Raw genomic sequence first — 16,248 nt, 5'->3', positions numbered from 1 at the left:
AATCTTCATGGACTTCATTTTCCATCACCCAAATCCATTCCATCAGCAAGTCCCATCCTTGCTACATTGAAACTACACCAGAACCCCTTACCACTGCATCTTACTCCAGCCCCACCACCTCTCCTTGGATTAACAACTATTCTTTAGGCTTGGCTCCCTCCCCTGTCCTCCTTTTAACTTATTTCCTTCCCAGCTGCCTGGCCTAGCTACTGAAAATGTGAGTCACGTCACTTCGCTGCTCAGCTCGTCTCCTTAGGTTGGCTCATTGCTGGCTGATTCTATTGTCATCTCCAGCCTGGCTTCCCTGTTGCTCCCATTCTGGCCCTTATTCCACTCTACTGACTGTGTTGCTGTTTCTTGAGTAGCCAGAGTTGCTCCACTCTCTAAACCTTTGTGTGTCTCTTTCCTTTTCCTGGACCATTCCTGCCCCTCATCTAGTCTAGATCACTGTGCTTGCTGCTGCCACCATTACCTGCCCCCTCGGCCCCTCATCTTCCCCCTGCCCCTCCCTACTTCTCCCTCTTCCTTCTTCTCCCTTTCCTCTTCCACTTGGGTCTTTATCCACGTGTCTTGTCCTTAGTCCTTCCCTAGTATCCTCTGCTACAAAGTCTCTCCTCTTTACTCCCTTTTCTAGATTCCCTAGTGTTTGCTGCCCAACGTGTTCTGTGTTTGCTCTGTTTGCCACATGCACTTTCAGGCCTTCCCTCCTACCCGGAGGAGTATAAGCTCAGTGAAGACGGGACTTTTTCTATCACTGAGTACTTTAAAAAGTGTGTGTGTATGTGTGTGTGTGTGTGTGAATAATTGAGGGGAGGACACAAATCAACATGGAATATCTTCCTCAATCATTTTCTACCTTATATTCTTAGAATTTCCCACTAAAAATGGTGGTCACCTATAGGCTTGCCTGGCTAGCCAGCAAAGTCGGGGTCCCCAGTCTTCACTCCCACAAGCATATGCACAGACCCATGCCCAGCTTTTTAACATGGGTAGGTGCTGAGATCTGAACTCAGTCCCTCCCTCCCTATTTCCATAGCACACACCTTTCCCACAATCCATCTCCTTCACTGATGTATTTTGTAGTATCTGGCAGTGCTGGGTACCTCTCACCTAGTTATTGAGTGAAGGAATGTGTCAGCAGACCAACCATGAGGATGGAGCACACACACACACGCACACACACCCCAAGATACGTTTCCTAAGAAGGATTTAGATTAGTTGGAGATGGAAGCTAACTAACACAAAGAGGTCAGAAAACAAGACCATGTGTACAGGTCCAGGTGTGTTGTGCACCATTAAGGACGGAGACATTGAGGTTCAGAGTGGAGACAGGTGTCTCTAAGCACACTCTTGAAATGAGGCAGGAAGTGAGCAGATTAGAGGACAAGGGACAATCATGACGCAGACAGCAGCCTGGGCAGAAAGCGAGCAGCGTGTGCTGGGAGGTAGCTGTCTGTCTTTGAGGGTTGAAGGCTTATGCCTGAAGAAGATGAAGGTGTGTGTGTGTGTGTGTTGACTCGGATATTGGGGGACCTGGAAAACTGGACAGAATTTGTTACTTCCTACAGTGGGGAAAAAGATATTACAGTTTCGTGTGTTTAAACCTGGGAGAAAGGTAGTTCGCGTGGCCTCATGATACTGAAAACCTCGCGCTGGGCTGCTTTTCCTGACTCCTTGCCTCCCCAGGACTTGGCAGAAAAGTGAGGGAGGATGTTGACAGTGAGATGCTTTTGTAGCCCGTATGGACAACTTCCTGTTGTGAAAGCTTCACGCTGCTGTTGGGACTCCTCGGTAGTCAGCCATTTAAAAGTTGAAAAGATACTCCTGGCGTGTCTTCCCTTGCTGTTAGACTCACATATTGCTCAAGCCGTTTTCAAACACCACGTCTGGGGGCTGCAAGAGAAAGAGGTTCCATACCAGTTTGACTTCATGAGTTTTTCCGCTTCGGTCCAGTCTGGTTCGGGATGGTGAGCAACCCTTTCCCATCCCTCTCCTCCCTTCATATTATGTTCTGTAATGGGAGCTGATTTTCCCCGCTGTTAAAAGGAGACGGAGGAAAATTACCCTTGATAGCTTTTAGACTTTTGTTGTTTACTGTGACTTACGCACAGCTGCTTCGGAGGCAGGGGCTATTTGAGCATTAGCCATCCTGTGCGATACTAAAGTACTCAGCGTTGGGCGCATTAGAGCTAGCCGAAGCCGTATTATAGTTTTTCAGTTCCAGTTAATAAGCCGTTTTTGAATATGCTCTGTGTATTGTGCCCTAGGGTACAAAGATAGATCCATCTCTTCTTAATTCGGGAAAATACTTTTCTCCATCATTTTTCTCTTAGATGTCTTTTTCTCCTGCAAGTCCTGTTCCCCTCATTTTCTGTTATCAATTCTATTAACAATTACGGTGCTACATGCATTTTTGAATATTCGGAAAGCAATACCTCCCAGCATTACTCTGTGTGGGGGTGGGGGTGTGCATGCATGCGTGTGCAGAGGTCGGAGACTAACCTCGGGTATCTTCTTTAGTTACTCTTTACCTCTTTTTGAGGTGGAGTCTCTCTCTCTTACCTGTAGCTCTAGATTCACCTGTGCTGTCTGGAGAGAAAGCCCCAGGTATTCATACGTCTCTGCCTCCCTGTCACTGGGATTACAGGCATGTGACATCACACATGTGTAGTGGAGTTTTTTTGTCCCACTAGCCTGCTCCCAAATAATTTGCACAGAGGCCTATTATTAATTATAAATGCTTGGCTTATAGTTTAGACTTGTTTCTAATTAGCTCTTACAACTTAGGTGAACCTGTTCTCCACCCTCTGCCACATCGAGAGTTCACCCTTCTTTCCAGCTTCCTCTTAGTCTGGCTCTTCTGTCTAATATTATTCTATCTAGCTATAGGCCAGTCAGCTTCTTCATTAGACCACTCCCAATGACATATATTCACATATCGTAAAGGAATACTACCCGCACCTGGCTCTTTCATTGTGACTTCTGGGGACTGTGCTCAGGTCATCACGCTTTTCTGGGACACACTTTTTTTTTTTTTTGGATTTTTCGAGACAGGGTTTCTCCGTAGCTTTTTTGGTTCCTGTCCTGGAACTAGCTCTTGTAGACCAGGCTGGCCTCGAACTCACAGAGATTCGCCTGCCTCTGCCTCCTGAGTGCTGGGATTAAAGGCATGCGCCAGCACCGCCCAGACACACTTTTCATTCTGAGCCATCTCTCCAGCAGCCAAATGATCTGCCTAGAGCCCCGAGTTAGCGTTTGTTTAGAATAGGATCAGGCCTTCTCTTCTACTGTGGAAGGATAAGTAGAGACTTGGCCTCAGCTTTTCTGTCTGACCTGACGCTGTCTCATGCCTCACGCTCTTCCATGCTTGATGTCCACCAGACACCAGACATAGCTTTTTGCCACTGGCCTGCCTTATCTTAACTGCTAAGCTTGATCTTTCTACCCATAATCTCTCTGCTCTGTTTTCTATGTCTTTCCTGATATACTGGCACAGGACCTTGTTCTACCAAACCGTATACCAATCTCAGCCCATTCCTAGTGATGCCCTAAATACATTGCTGTCTGATTTCTTCCGTTATCCCCTGGCATCCTGTGGTTAGTCTAACCGCGCTACCAATGTTGGGCCAGAAGTATAGCCCTTCCTGTTGCCTCGGTGACTTCCTGTTTATTGAGGATCTAAATGTGCAAGCGCCTTGTGCATCTACAGAAGCTGCAATCAGGGCCCATACTGATCGCATTCTGCGTGTGGGAAGCTGTGAGGCACTTCTTTCTTTCCAGTCCCAGGCTCACACCTCAGACATCTTGTACATGCTTGACCTCCACGTCCTGTGAATTGTGAACGAGGAACAAAGTAGAAGTGGCAAGGCAGGGGGCAAGGTTGATAGGAATGACCACACCCATCTGACAACAATGAGGAGAAAGGTAGCAGTATAGATACTAGGTAAGACCTGTAAAATAAACTGAGCCAGAGTCATCAATGAAGCTTTTATAGTCAAGGAAATCTGAAGCTATGAATTGCAATTTATATTTGAAGGCAGAGTAGGAATCCATTGGAAGGAGGTAAAAGAAATCTTCTTAATAAATTTCCCTCCAAAATTGAGAACCATAAAGAAATTGAGTTAAATGGGTACCATGTAATTCTCTGAAAAACTCAGCTACCAGGACAAGCTATTCTGTATAGAAATGATTCAAGTAAATGATTTTTAATGGAATTAAAGTTACATTAATAATTGGGGGAAATTTAGAAGGCTTTATGTTCTTCCTCTTGTTTGAACAATGTGGTATTAATATCATTTAGTGAATCATATCAGCATATTTTTTCCTTTTAATGCAAATTGCTTTTAATTGATTATTATCAGCCACTTTAAAATGGAGTATAAATTTCTTATCATTTGTATTTTTCTTTTTCACTTTTTAAACTTTTTGTATTCATTCTTTGAACCGTTTGAATTTGTTAGACAGGTTATATGGTCCCATTTTTCATTAAAAACATATACAAGGGCCAAGAGCATCTAGCATTGCTGACCAAGGTCATTGACGTAATGAAGGGAAGATGCAGGACCAGCATTAAGCTTGAGCTTATTGGCCTTTCTTCACCCCTGGGTTTTCACTGGCTCTTGGCCCATCACTGTAATTTCATCTCCTCCATCTCTGCCCATGCGGAACTCTCTGGCCACTGACCTCCTCGCTCCTTCTTGACTCTCAGTGTCAAGAACCTCTTAGCCTTGCACACATTTTTCTTGGTTCTTCTTTGTGCTGCCAAGTTCCCTTTGCCGTGCTCAGACCTGCATCTGAATGCCCCATGCTGGGTCAAGGATCTGTGCACTTGGGACCCTCAGCCACAGGCAGGGTCGTCCCCCCTCCCCGCCCCCGCCCCTCTGCTCCATTCTCTAGAGATAGCCAGAGAAGAACATGGCATTTTCCCGACTGTTCATCACCATCAGTAATAATAATTGCGAATATATTATGAAATAGTATGTTATTTTGTTCATTAATTTCCCCACAAATCAGCTTTGAAAATAACTTCAGTTAAAAAGCCTTCGTGTTACTGTTACCATTTTATGCTGTTCCGAGAATCACTTTCGTTTTATCCTAGGCTCGTCAACTTTGCCTCATTTAAATGATATTTCACAAGTAGTCATAGAAAAATACAGTTCTTAATGTAATGTGTTTGCCTGTGTATAGTTGTATGTTGTATGTGTGTTAATGCCATACATGTAATTGTATGTGACTGGCCCTGAGGCTAGTGGTTAATAATTATCTTTTCGGATCGGTGATTCCTCCTTGGTTCTTGATGGCTGGTTATGTGCATTAACAGTTATTTGTTTTATCTCAGAGTATGCTGTAGTCTTTGAAATGCTAAATGTTTCATTAAGTTTCAGGATGCCAAATAGCAGCAGTGTTTCTCTCTTATGGGGACTCAAACATATTATGATATGGTGATTGAAAATGGGAAGGCCCAGCTCACTGTGGATGGTACCAACCTTGGGCTGGTGGACCTGGGAGCTCTAAGAAAGTGGGTTGAACAAACCATGAGGTTCAAATAAGTAAGCAGCATTCCTCCATGGCCCCAAGGTCTCTACCTTGTTTGAGTTCTGCACCCTGACTTCCCCAGCAATGAAGCGTGACCTTACTGTTGTAAGCTGAAATGGAGCCTTATGGGCACAGTATTTTATCACAGCAGTAGAAACCCTAAGACAAACAGATATGACAATGGCGCACACCGCTGGGCCTGCTGGGATGTGCTGAAGGGTGCTTGTCCCTTGGCGAACTATAGCCAGATTTCAAAAGTTAACTCATATGTTAATTCTATGCCAGTCCATTTTATACCAGCCATGATAAACTTGTGCTGGTAAAATTTTACGATCTTTGAAGGTACAACGATTATGAAATTATATAGTTTAAGAGAAGGTCCTTTTGTATGACTTCTCCAAGGAACTTAGGGTTCCATTATTTCCTCGTAACTAATAAAATGAGGCCAAGTTACACGTTACCTAACAGAAATAATTATGCTATTAAAACTAGCAGGTGGATTTCCCCCCCGAGGCCTTTTTTTATTTGGTTTCCTAATAACAGATTTATCAGTTCATATCCCTTCATTGTAAATGATAGACCCTCCTGCTTCTAACAGGCTTCCATGCCTCCTCTCTCCTGGACCAAATTGGCCCCATAACTGGGAGGGGGTAGGGCAGGGGCACAGCTGGCAGTAGCTGCTGGAATGCCACCCAAGAGCCTGTCCCTCCCGGCTTCCTTTCTGCCTCTCCACAAGTTTTTATTTTCTTAGCTTTGCTCTCTCAAGGGAGGGATCACCTGCCTCTCTAGATCTGGAGCCTCGAGGAAAGTACTCTCCTGATTCGGGTTGAGTCACAGGACTGAGGTTTTCCAGAGTTGACAGGCTCCCATGACTAGCATGCTGTGAACAGAGGAATACCACCCATACGCATGGGCAGCTGAGAGATGCTGCATAGACCCTCGCACGGAGCCAGTACTTCTCAGATGTCAACACTGAGCCAGGATCTGACCTAAGAAGGCACCGTGCGTTTAGTTCTTCTGACAACTGTCTGCGCTAGCAGTGTTTTCTTCTACCCATTTCACAGATAGGGAAGTTGAGGATGGGCAGTTCACAAGTCTGTGTCAGTTATGAGCTGAGATTTGTGTAATTGAATTTGGTGCTTTCTACCTCTGGAGTTTTTGTCTCCTCCTTTACTCCTTAGTATTTTCATATATCCAGTAGAAATAAGGTTTCTTTTTCCTTTAGGAAACTTAGAGCAAAATTAAATGCATATAGCTGTTTCTTTGTACCCACAGTTCCATCTCCTGTGCTGAAATAACACACTGCTTAATAGAGTCACACACCAGTTCACTGATTCCCTGTTATCGAGGGAGAAGGTATTTAGGCCGTCTTAGAATTTGTCTTTGTAATTTTCACATAAAAAGTTGAAACATAAGTAATTGCTTTCAGGCCTGTGGAGCGCAGCAATAACTTAATTACCTTCCCAAGTCCAAATGAGATGGGTAAAATTGTAATGCATCAAAGGGCACAGAAAAATATGTTACCTTCTGCTCCAGTGTTCCAGACTGCAGAGCAATAGCCAGCTCCTCACAAAATTAACGTTCTGTAATATCTGTATGGATGTGGTGGGGCAGTCTTGAACTGAGGAAGCCCTGGATTGGGAAGAAAATTTTTAAAAAGCAAAATATTTTTTTCATGATCATGAATATTATTGCAATGAACTTCCATTTAAGTATTGAGGTAATATTTTCGTAAAATCCATTTAGATAAGCAATTCAGCGTCCTAGACATGAGAACAGAAGTTAGTGTGACGGACAACAACGTTTTTAATGAATTGCTTGCCATCTGCTACTTTCCCCAGTCAGTGTTGTGACCATCAATAAAACACATTTGCCTCATAAAATAATATAGGATCAGTTTACAGGGATATATTTTATGGGGTTCTACATCTGGGATGTTATTTTCTGGTTTCAGCGGAAAGGGCAGGAAAACGCTATAGCTTTTGAGTATGATGTGATATTTTTGTTATTGTTGTTTCTCAGTTGAGAGCTGGAAACTTCCAAGGTGTTGCCGTGTTTTGGAAGACGCAGTGCCAACAAAGGCATAGATGTCCCTCTTCGGTTAAACTCGCTGCTTATGTTAGCAGAGCATTAAGTAAAAGCATCCTTAACTTCTTTCATAAGAATGGCTAAGCTTTGGTAGAAAGCTCCTGAAATTTGACTTATCAATCACTACCAGCTGTGTGTGGCTGGGAAACAGCCCCAGGTGTGGGGAGATATTGACAGTAACATGGCAAGAAAGATTGTAAAGATGTGGTTCCTGTCCTTGGATTGTGTGTGTGTGTGTGTGCAGGCGCGTGTGCGCGCGCATACTTATACACATACGTGCATGGTGCGTGCGTGTAAGAGAGACACAGAGGGGAGAGACAGAGAGAGAGAGACAGGGAGAAAGAGAGCGATATTGTGGGTAGGCGTGAGTGTGAGTATGCCCATGACTGAAGAGGACAGAGGACAGCATTAGGTGTTTTTTCTCAATGACTCCTTCAGCTTAGTCTTTGAGGAAGTCTGACCACTGAACCTGGACTTAACTGTTCCATCCACTCTCTGGCTACTGAGCTGGGGATGGATGTTCCAGTCCCCACCTCCCCAGCTCTGGGATTACATAATACAGCTACACTCAACTTTTTGTGTGGGTGGTGAAGATTCAAGCTCAGGTTTTCATGGTTTCGTGGCAAGTATTAATCTCCCCAGCCCCTATCTGTTGTTTTGTTTTGTTTTTAAAGAAGGGAAAGAGAATAGACTAGGAGAATATCTTTTCCTTTTTGTTGTTAAGTCAAAGCTGTACCAAGTGAGCTATCAATTCCTTTAGCAATACTTACGGAATGCTCACCATGTGCCTGGTGGTACTAGAGGTACTGGAAATCCACCTGAGAGCAAGGTGGAGGTTCTTGTCCTGTGGACACTGATGCTCTCAGTATCTCTTCTCCCTGTTCAGTGCCATCCCCTGGCACCAGTGTCCTACCTGTTGCCATCCGGTGTGACAAGGAATACATTATAAAAGTGTTGTCAGCATGAGGACATCAGGGAGTCCCCTGCTACAGAAAGTCAGCTGTTTGCTTTCTGGTCACTAGCACAGACCTCACTTGCCTGTTTAGGTTCTTCTGTCCCTCCTGTTCCTTCCTTGGGCATTGATGTGATTAGTGTCTCCCTGCCTCAGCCTCAGCTCAGTACTGCCTTTGCTTACTTGGGTTCACTCTGCAGGAATCAGAAGTGCCCTCAGTGAGTGAGATCCCCTGGCCGTCAGGGTGGTCTGTGTACCTGTTTTTTTCCCCAGGCCCCTCCCACTTAGTTCCTTGCATTTTGTGATTTTGGAAGGTATTCCATATCTCTCTTTCCTTGGCCATGTTTATTTCTATTTATTTCCATCTTTTCCTCTCATTCCGTGTCTTTTTCTTTTTTTTTTTTTTGCTTCTAGATTTACCATACCACCTTGAGCCTGTCCTCATTGAAAGACGTGGTTTACGCGTTGAGTGAGTTGACCAAGTCTCAGTGGCCTCTACTTATTATCGTCCTTCTAATTTACTAGATGAGCGTAATTAGAAGTATTAATCAGCCGAGAGCACTTGATAGTCCCGTGATCTGGTTCATGATGAGCTGTTGTCATCAGTCATCTCACGGACTGGGATGCCGGCGGGGTCTTCTTAACCACTGTTGGAACAAATTAGGTTGATTTTAATTATTTAATCAGGATATTTGGGGATGAGAATAAAATCGTCTCCATTATTTTAATCAGAAACACCTTTTGTGTATGAAGAGAGTGGAGGGACGGTAAAGAGAGAAAAACACAGAGATACTGAAAGTGTGAGCATCAGTAGGCAAACACAGCCCACCACCACTGCCAGCATCCCGAGGAGCGCTGCCCTTTTGGTACCTCTACCGGGTAGATTCTTTTTTGTTGTTGTGGTTTTCATGTGGACATTTACTCGTGTAACAAGTATAAACAACTTTTAGGTGTACATAATAAAATCACATAGTAAAATTATGGCATGACTTGCTATCCTATAAATAATCATATAAGGACATGAGACAACCATGACTATAATACCAGTGCAGTCACAGAACTCATAACTCATTTCAAGAAAACTACCATGGTTTTTGATATGCTATTTCTAGATACGGTTCGTATTTTTTCCTTTTTGTTAAGAAATTTATTTATTGTTTTAAACAGTGTTTTCTCGTTTTATACACTAATTCCATTTCCACTCCTTCCCTTCCTCTGCTCCCCACCTTCACCCCACCTCATGCCCCATCAGAGAGGGTAAGGCTTCCCATGGGAAGTCAACAAAGTCTGGGACATCACTTTGAGGCAGGACCGAGACCCTCCCCCCGTATCTAGGCTGAACAAGATATCCCTCCATAGAGAATGGACTCCAAAAAGCCAGTTCATGCACTAGGGATGAATCTGGGTCTTATTGTCAGTCGCCCCACAGACTGCCCAAGCTACACACTGTCACCCACATTCAGAGGACCTAATTTGGTCCTATGCAGGTTCCTCTACTGTCAGTATGGAGTCAGTGAGATCCCACTAGCTCAGGTCAGCTGTTTCTGTGGGTTCCCCATCATGGTCTTGACCCCTTTGCTTATATTATCACTCCTCCCTCTCTTAACTGAACTTTGGAAGCTCAGCCCAGTGATTAGCTATGGATTTGTGCATCTGCTTCCATCAGTTGCTAGATGAAGGTTTTATGATAACAATTAATGTAGTCATCAATCTGATTACAGGGTATCAGTTCAGGTACCCTCTCCGCTATTCCTTGGGATCTTCAAGCTTGATTCTTAAGTGTATCACGGAAAAGAATTTCAGGATGATGGAGTGTAAGGCAAAGTGTATTAACTTACATTATTAAGTATTTAGAAAGACATGTAGAAAGAGGACAGAATTTATCTAAAATGTGAGTGTAGGCTTAAGAGTCATATTCAGGCATCTTTAACACACACATTTGTCAATGATGTACTTTGCAACGCAACAAGGTTTAAAAATTAAGCCAAACTTAAAATTGAAGTAAAATTTATTACCTGGTTTACTTTCTTCTCTTCCTTAAAGAATTTCCTTTTGTAAAGGAAATTACAAAGTGGTTTTACTATGTACTTATTAGGTTTGGGCAGGAGATATTAGTGTTAATACATTGAAATTCAAGGTTAGAGACATTCTGGTCCATGGTAAGCATTGTTCATTTGTTTGTTGGTGGTTCTTAACATCCTTGTTTGAGATATCTTTGTTGTGAAGCTACTGTGTGCCAGCTGTGCATGCGTGCATGCATGTGTGTATGTGTATATATGTGCATGTGTGTGTTTGTAGTTAGAAATTGAGCTTCCAACTAATAAGAGCAGCATCTTGTATGACATATCTGTTTCATGTTAGAACTGACATGCTGTCTTGTAATATTTTTTAAGAAAAAATTGTGTAGCAGTAAAAATTCTACTTGACATCTTTTTCTTTGCCCTTTCTAATTAACTTTTCATGCGTTAATGAAATGTATTGTACTGAAATACATGAAAAAGGCACATAAGACAAGTTGGATACATGGAATGACTGACCATACATTAAATGACCTTTTAGAGTTTTTGTTTGAATAAATAACTTTATATGGGTGTAGAAAGGAGGGGAGAAAATGAAGTGTACGTTTTTTTTGGCAGAGTTTCTCTTTGTAGCACTGACTGTCCTGGAACTTGCATTATAGACCAGGATGGCCTCAAAATCACCAAGGTTCACCTGCCTCTGCCTCCAGAGTGCTGGGGTAAAGCCATGCACCACCACCCCACAGAAATGGACATTTTTAAATATTTAGTGTTGTTTTTAATTAAACTATTAGTTAGTTAGTTAATTAGTTAGTTAGTTAGTTCGTTAGTTTGAGACAGGGTTTCTCCCAGTGTTGTTTTTTTAAAAAGTAATGTCAAAAATTATGTTCATTGCAAGTCAGTTCAGTAAATATATATTGGGGTAGACCGGTCACTAGCTGAATTCTCAATTCTCAACCACAGTGGACAGAAACGTTCATGACATAAAGGTTTAGGATCAGTAGTAGTAAGAGAAGTTAAGTCAATGGAGTACAGACCTAAACAGAGAACTCTCAACAAAGGAATCAAAAATGACTCAAAGACACTTAAGGAAATGTTCAACATCCTTAGAGATGATGCAAACATCCTCAGAGAAATGCAGATCAAAACAACTCTGAGATTCCATCTTACACCTGTAAGAATGGCCAAGATCAAAAACACTGATGACAACTTATGCTAGAGAGGATGTGAGGTAAAGGGAACACTCCTGCATTGCTGGTGGGAGTGCAAGCTGGTATAACTGCTTTGGATATCAGTGTGGTGATTTCTCAGAAAATTAGGAAACAACCTTCCTCAAGACCCAGGAATACCACTTTTGGGTATATGTCCAAAGGAGGCTCAATTGTGCCATAAAGACATGTGCTCAACTATGTTCATAGCAGCATTGTTTGTCATAGCCAGAACCTGGAAACAACCTAAATGCCCCTCGACCAAAGAATGAATAAGGAAAATGTGGTACATTTACACAATGGAGTACTTACTACACAACAGAAAAAAAATAATGACATATTGACATTTGCAGGCAAATGGTTGGAGCTAGAAAACATCATTTTGTGTGAGGTAACCCAGACCCAGAAAGATAATTATCATATTATTTACTCATAACTGTTTTTTAAACATAAAGCAAAGAAAACCAGTCTACAAATCACAATCCCAGAGAACCTAGACAACAATGAGAACTCTAAAAGAGACATACATGGACCTAGAAAGTAGAAAAAGTAGAAAAAGACAAGATCTTCTGAGTAAATTGGGAGCATGGGGACCTTGGGAAAGGGTTGAAGGGGAACGGAGAGTCAGGGAGGGGAGCAGAGAAAAATGTAGAGCTCAATAAAAATCAATTAAAAAATGAAGTTGAGTCAGTACTTTAAAGAAAAAAAATATAACCTTAAGAACTCTTTCTTAATAATAAAACTAGGATGATTCCAATAAATATCTATATTTTATAAAAGAAATGTTTATTCTCAAAATAAATATTTTCATAAGCCCACAAAGGCAGAATGTCTGCCATTTTTAAAATAAACATTGAGATTAAAGTCTTTTCCTGTATAAGAGGAAAGGATTCCATGCAGTTTACACTTGACAAGATGGGGTTGAAGAAATCACATTGTATGCCCGCTACTCAGGTAACACGTATGCGCAAGAAGGGCGTGGCGCTGGTGCTTAAACCTGGTCCTGGCTTCTAGCCTAGGTGGTCTTTTCTCCCTGCGGTCTTCCTTCCTGTGGTATAAAAGAGCCTGTTGAACAACCACGCAATTCATGACCACACTTGAAGAAATAAAGAAAATACTTACTGATCTTTTCTCTCCCCCTCTCTCTGGAGCCCAGGCTGGCCTTAAACTTCAAGGATAGAGATTACAGTCATGTGTCACCTTTTACTTTTTCCTAAAATCTGTGCCACAGTATAGACCTTATTATTTAAAACAATAAAAATGCAAAATATCCATAATGAGTGATAGGCTATAGAATATAGAATCAAATTAATCAAGACATATAAATAATACATTTTGAATTATAGTTCCACCTTCAAACTTTAGGCGGTTCAATCTCACGGCCTGAAGGGAGGGGCCTGAGGAGGGAAAGGGTGAAGATATATGCACAGGTGCAAACAGACACCAAGGGGGAAAGGCAAGGGACATGGGGAAAGTTCTTCTGGCCTCAGAATTGCGGGAAAATGTATTTGGCTTTTTCCCACTGTTTCCTTCTCTGGCATCTACCTCCCGTACCGCTTCTCAAATGCAAACTAGAATTCCCTCTTGTCAGTGAGCTACCAGACTGCCTAGATTTAGTGGCCATGTTCTACAGGGGATCTACACATCTGCCCGTCAGAGGGGAAACGTGTCTTCAGCTGCAGGACCAGAGCTTCGGTGTGTGTATTCAATGAGGCTATGCATGCTCTACTGGCAGGATAGTGGACACACTGGGACAGTGTGGGCATCTGTCCAGGGATCTCTACCTGATGGCTAGGTCAGCACACTCTAGTGTGGGTCTCTGACATCAGCTTCTAGAAAGTCCAGTTTTAACCTGCTCTCAGCAGGACTTCTCATACAAGACCAGGCTATGACTGGCCCAGATGCTTCTCCATGCAGGGCTTCAGAATTTACCACAGAAGAACATGTATCCATTGATTTTCAGAAGGGAGGCTTTTGTTTTTATAAAGAATGCAGTCATTTCCCTCTAATTCTTTTCTACCTCTTTGAAGTTTTCTCTTTCTTTTTGCTTGCTTGCTTGCTGCTTGCTTGCTTGCTTGCTTCCTTCCTTCCTTCCTTCCTTCCTTCCTTCCTTCCTTCCCTTCTTCTTTTTTTACTGTTTTATCTCCTCAAATTGTCCTAACTTGATATTTCACATGTTCCTTTATTTTACATGCTCTGCACATATGGAAAGCTTTGTTTTCATTGTGTCTGTTATTCTGTTCTTGGCCTACAACAGCTACTAAGGCTTACTGCAGTCCAATATGCTTGTGTTCTGACTTAAAAGTGCTGAGCAGGCACAGGGCCTCTGTGGTAAACAGATGGTTTTGGGGAGCTGCTTGAGTGGGGATTATATGATAAACCAACAAAGGACGCTCAAACAGAGCAACTTACACCTCTGTCCTGGGATAATAAAGCTGTGAGTGCCTCTTTGTTATGTGCTTTTAATGGTTGGCTCAGAAACAATTTTTACTTTATCCAAGGGAAACCATTGTGAGTAAGCTGTCCTTTCTGGAACAGCTTGTTCTCTTTGTTTCTCATTCTCTCTCTCTCTCTCTCTCTCTCTCTCTCTCTCTCTCTCTCTCTCTCTCTCTCACTTTCTCTCTATTCCTCTCCCTCTCCCTCCCATTATCCCTACCTCCCTGTCTCATTCTATAATAGCCATAGAAACACAAATGCTTAAAATACATTCTTTGAAAAGCCCCAGTAACTTATTAACCAACACAGGTGTAACCCTTGTAAAAGTTACCCCATCTCTCCTGAGGTTGCTGGGAATGAGATTTTCATCTTGTACATAACACTTTTATATTTATGTAAAAATAAAATATAGGTGTTATATTTAGCATTTTACATGTGTCTTGAAGGTATAAGGATTTATATGAGGGTTGCCTTCTTAATGGCATTCTGAAAATTCTCTGCCCCCAGAGTCTAGCAGTTCTGAGGTGTTAGTTGTACCATTAGGCTCTCTCTCTAGGCTTCTTGGCTTACTACCCTGACTGTTTGAATTTCACTTATTATATTTTTGTTGGTGGGGGGGCATCTAGTCCAGTATATTTGGGGTCTCCACCATTTTGATGCTTTCTTCTCTTCTTACCCTCAGCTTACTTACCGATCAGTCATTTGACAGCCCAGCCCTAATGTGGCACTGGTTTGCAGTTGCTGGACTTGTTGTAGGTTATTTGGTTGCAGTCTACATTTCAGTGATTTAAACTATTCTGGAGAATTAGACAAACATACATAATCTGTCCCCTTTAGATTGACTTTTGGATCACACTTGGAGGGCAGATAGGCAGGCAGATTTATGATAAGGACGGATGTTAAGGACCAGACCTGCTCACTTTGGTTCATTTTAGGACAAAGTTTATCTTATGGCCACATTGGAGAAACTTTATTTTCCCAAAGAAACATTTTTGAGGCAAAGGAGAAATGTAGTTCATACTAAAAGGTGGGATGTTAGTGCAGATAAAGACCGTGATGAGTCACCTTAAATCATTTAGAGTGACCAGTGATGGGAGACTATAGCCCGAGGCTTTTCTGCTTCCCACCCGGTCTCACAGCTGCTTATAAAATAATCACTCAGAGGCTATATATTAATAGTAATCATTTAGCTGATGGCTCAGGCTTATTACTGGCTACCTCTACGTATAAAATATCCCATTTCTATTAATCTGCGTATCTCCACATGGCCTGTGACTTACTGTAGATGCCCTGACGTCTTTCTCCTCCTGTGTCTGCTGGCATTTCTCTCAACTCTGCCTTCTTTCAGTTTGGCTTTCCAGCCTCGTGCTGTTCTGCCTGGCTATTGGCCAATCAGCTTTATTCATCAACCATATTCGCAGCTTACAGAAGGACGTCCCACATCAGGCGACTGCATCTCTGCAGCCATCCTGTTCCAAGCGTTTGGTACAGCATTCTGTACATTGTGAGACTGTTAGCATTTTGTTATAATAGGAACTTCGTGTTCAATAAGCTTGCAACCCTAAGCTCATATCAGGACTCTATCTACATTCCATACAGGCTGAGCTGTGATACTTGGGAGGTCAGAGCAAATAAATGTGCTTTTGATTTCTGGCATTTATCTCTGGTTTAGGATGAGTTTATCTGTAGTCCTGCCTTAAGTCCAGGAGTATCTGTATGCACACCTTTCTGCTATTAACATGCTTTCTGCCATGGTTGTGTGGTTTTGACCTGTATCCCTGTTTCTGGGGATAGTCCAGAAGTTGCACTCAAACCAGCTAGATAGGGAAGAGTTTGTGGGTGGTTTAGTCCTAGGTGTTCGGTGCCGCATACCTGGTTGGCCTGCTTTGCAAGTTACAATGTCAGTGGGATTCTGTTGTCCTCATCTGTTTCTGGCCCTGGGCGTTGGGTCTGACATTGGTCTTTGTATTTTTTTCTTCACTCCTGGATTGTCACTCTTCCAACCAGCCTT

At 42.5% G+C, this 16,248-nt stretch overlaps 1 protein-coding gene across 5 annotated transcripts in view; it reads left to right on the top strand.

The window, feature by feature from the left end:
- Positions 1-16,248, top strand: part of Utrn (utrophin) — a 528,929-nt gene that overhangs the window by 405,844 nt on the left and 106,837 nt on the right. The gene's annotated exons all lie outside the window — the stretch shown is intronic.

The sequence above is a fragment of the Chionomys nivalis genome, chromosome 2, assembly GCF_950005125.1.
Source record: "Chionomys nivalis chromosome 2, mChiNiv1.1, whole genome shotgun sequence".
NCBI classification, from domain to species: domain Eukaryota; kingdom Metazoa; phylum Chordata; class Mammalia; order Rodentia; family Cricetidae; genus Chionomys; species Chionomys nivalis.
This window is presented reverse-complemented; position numbering and strand designations above follow the sequence as displayed.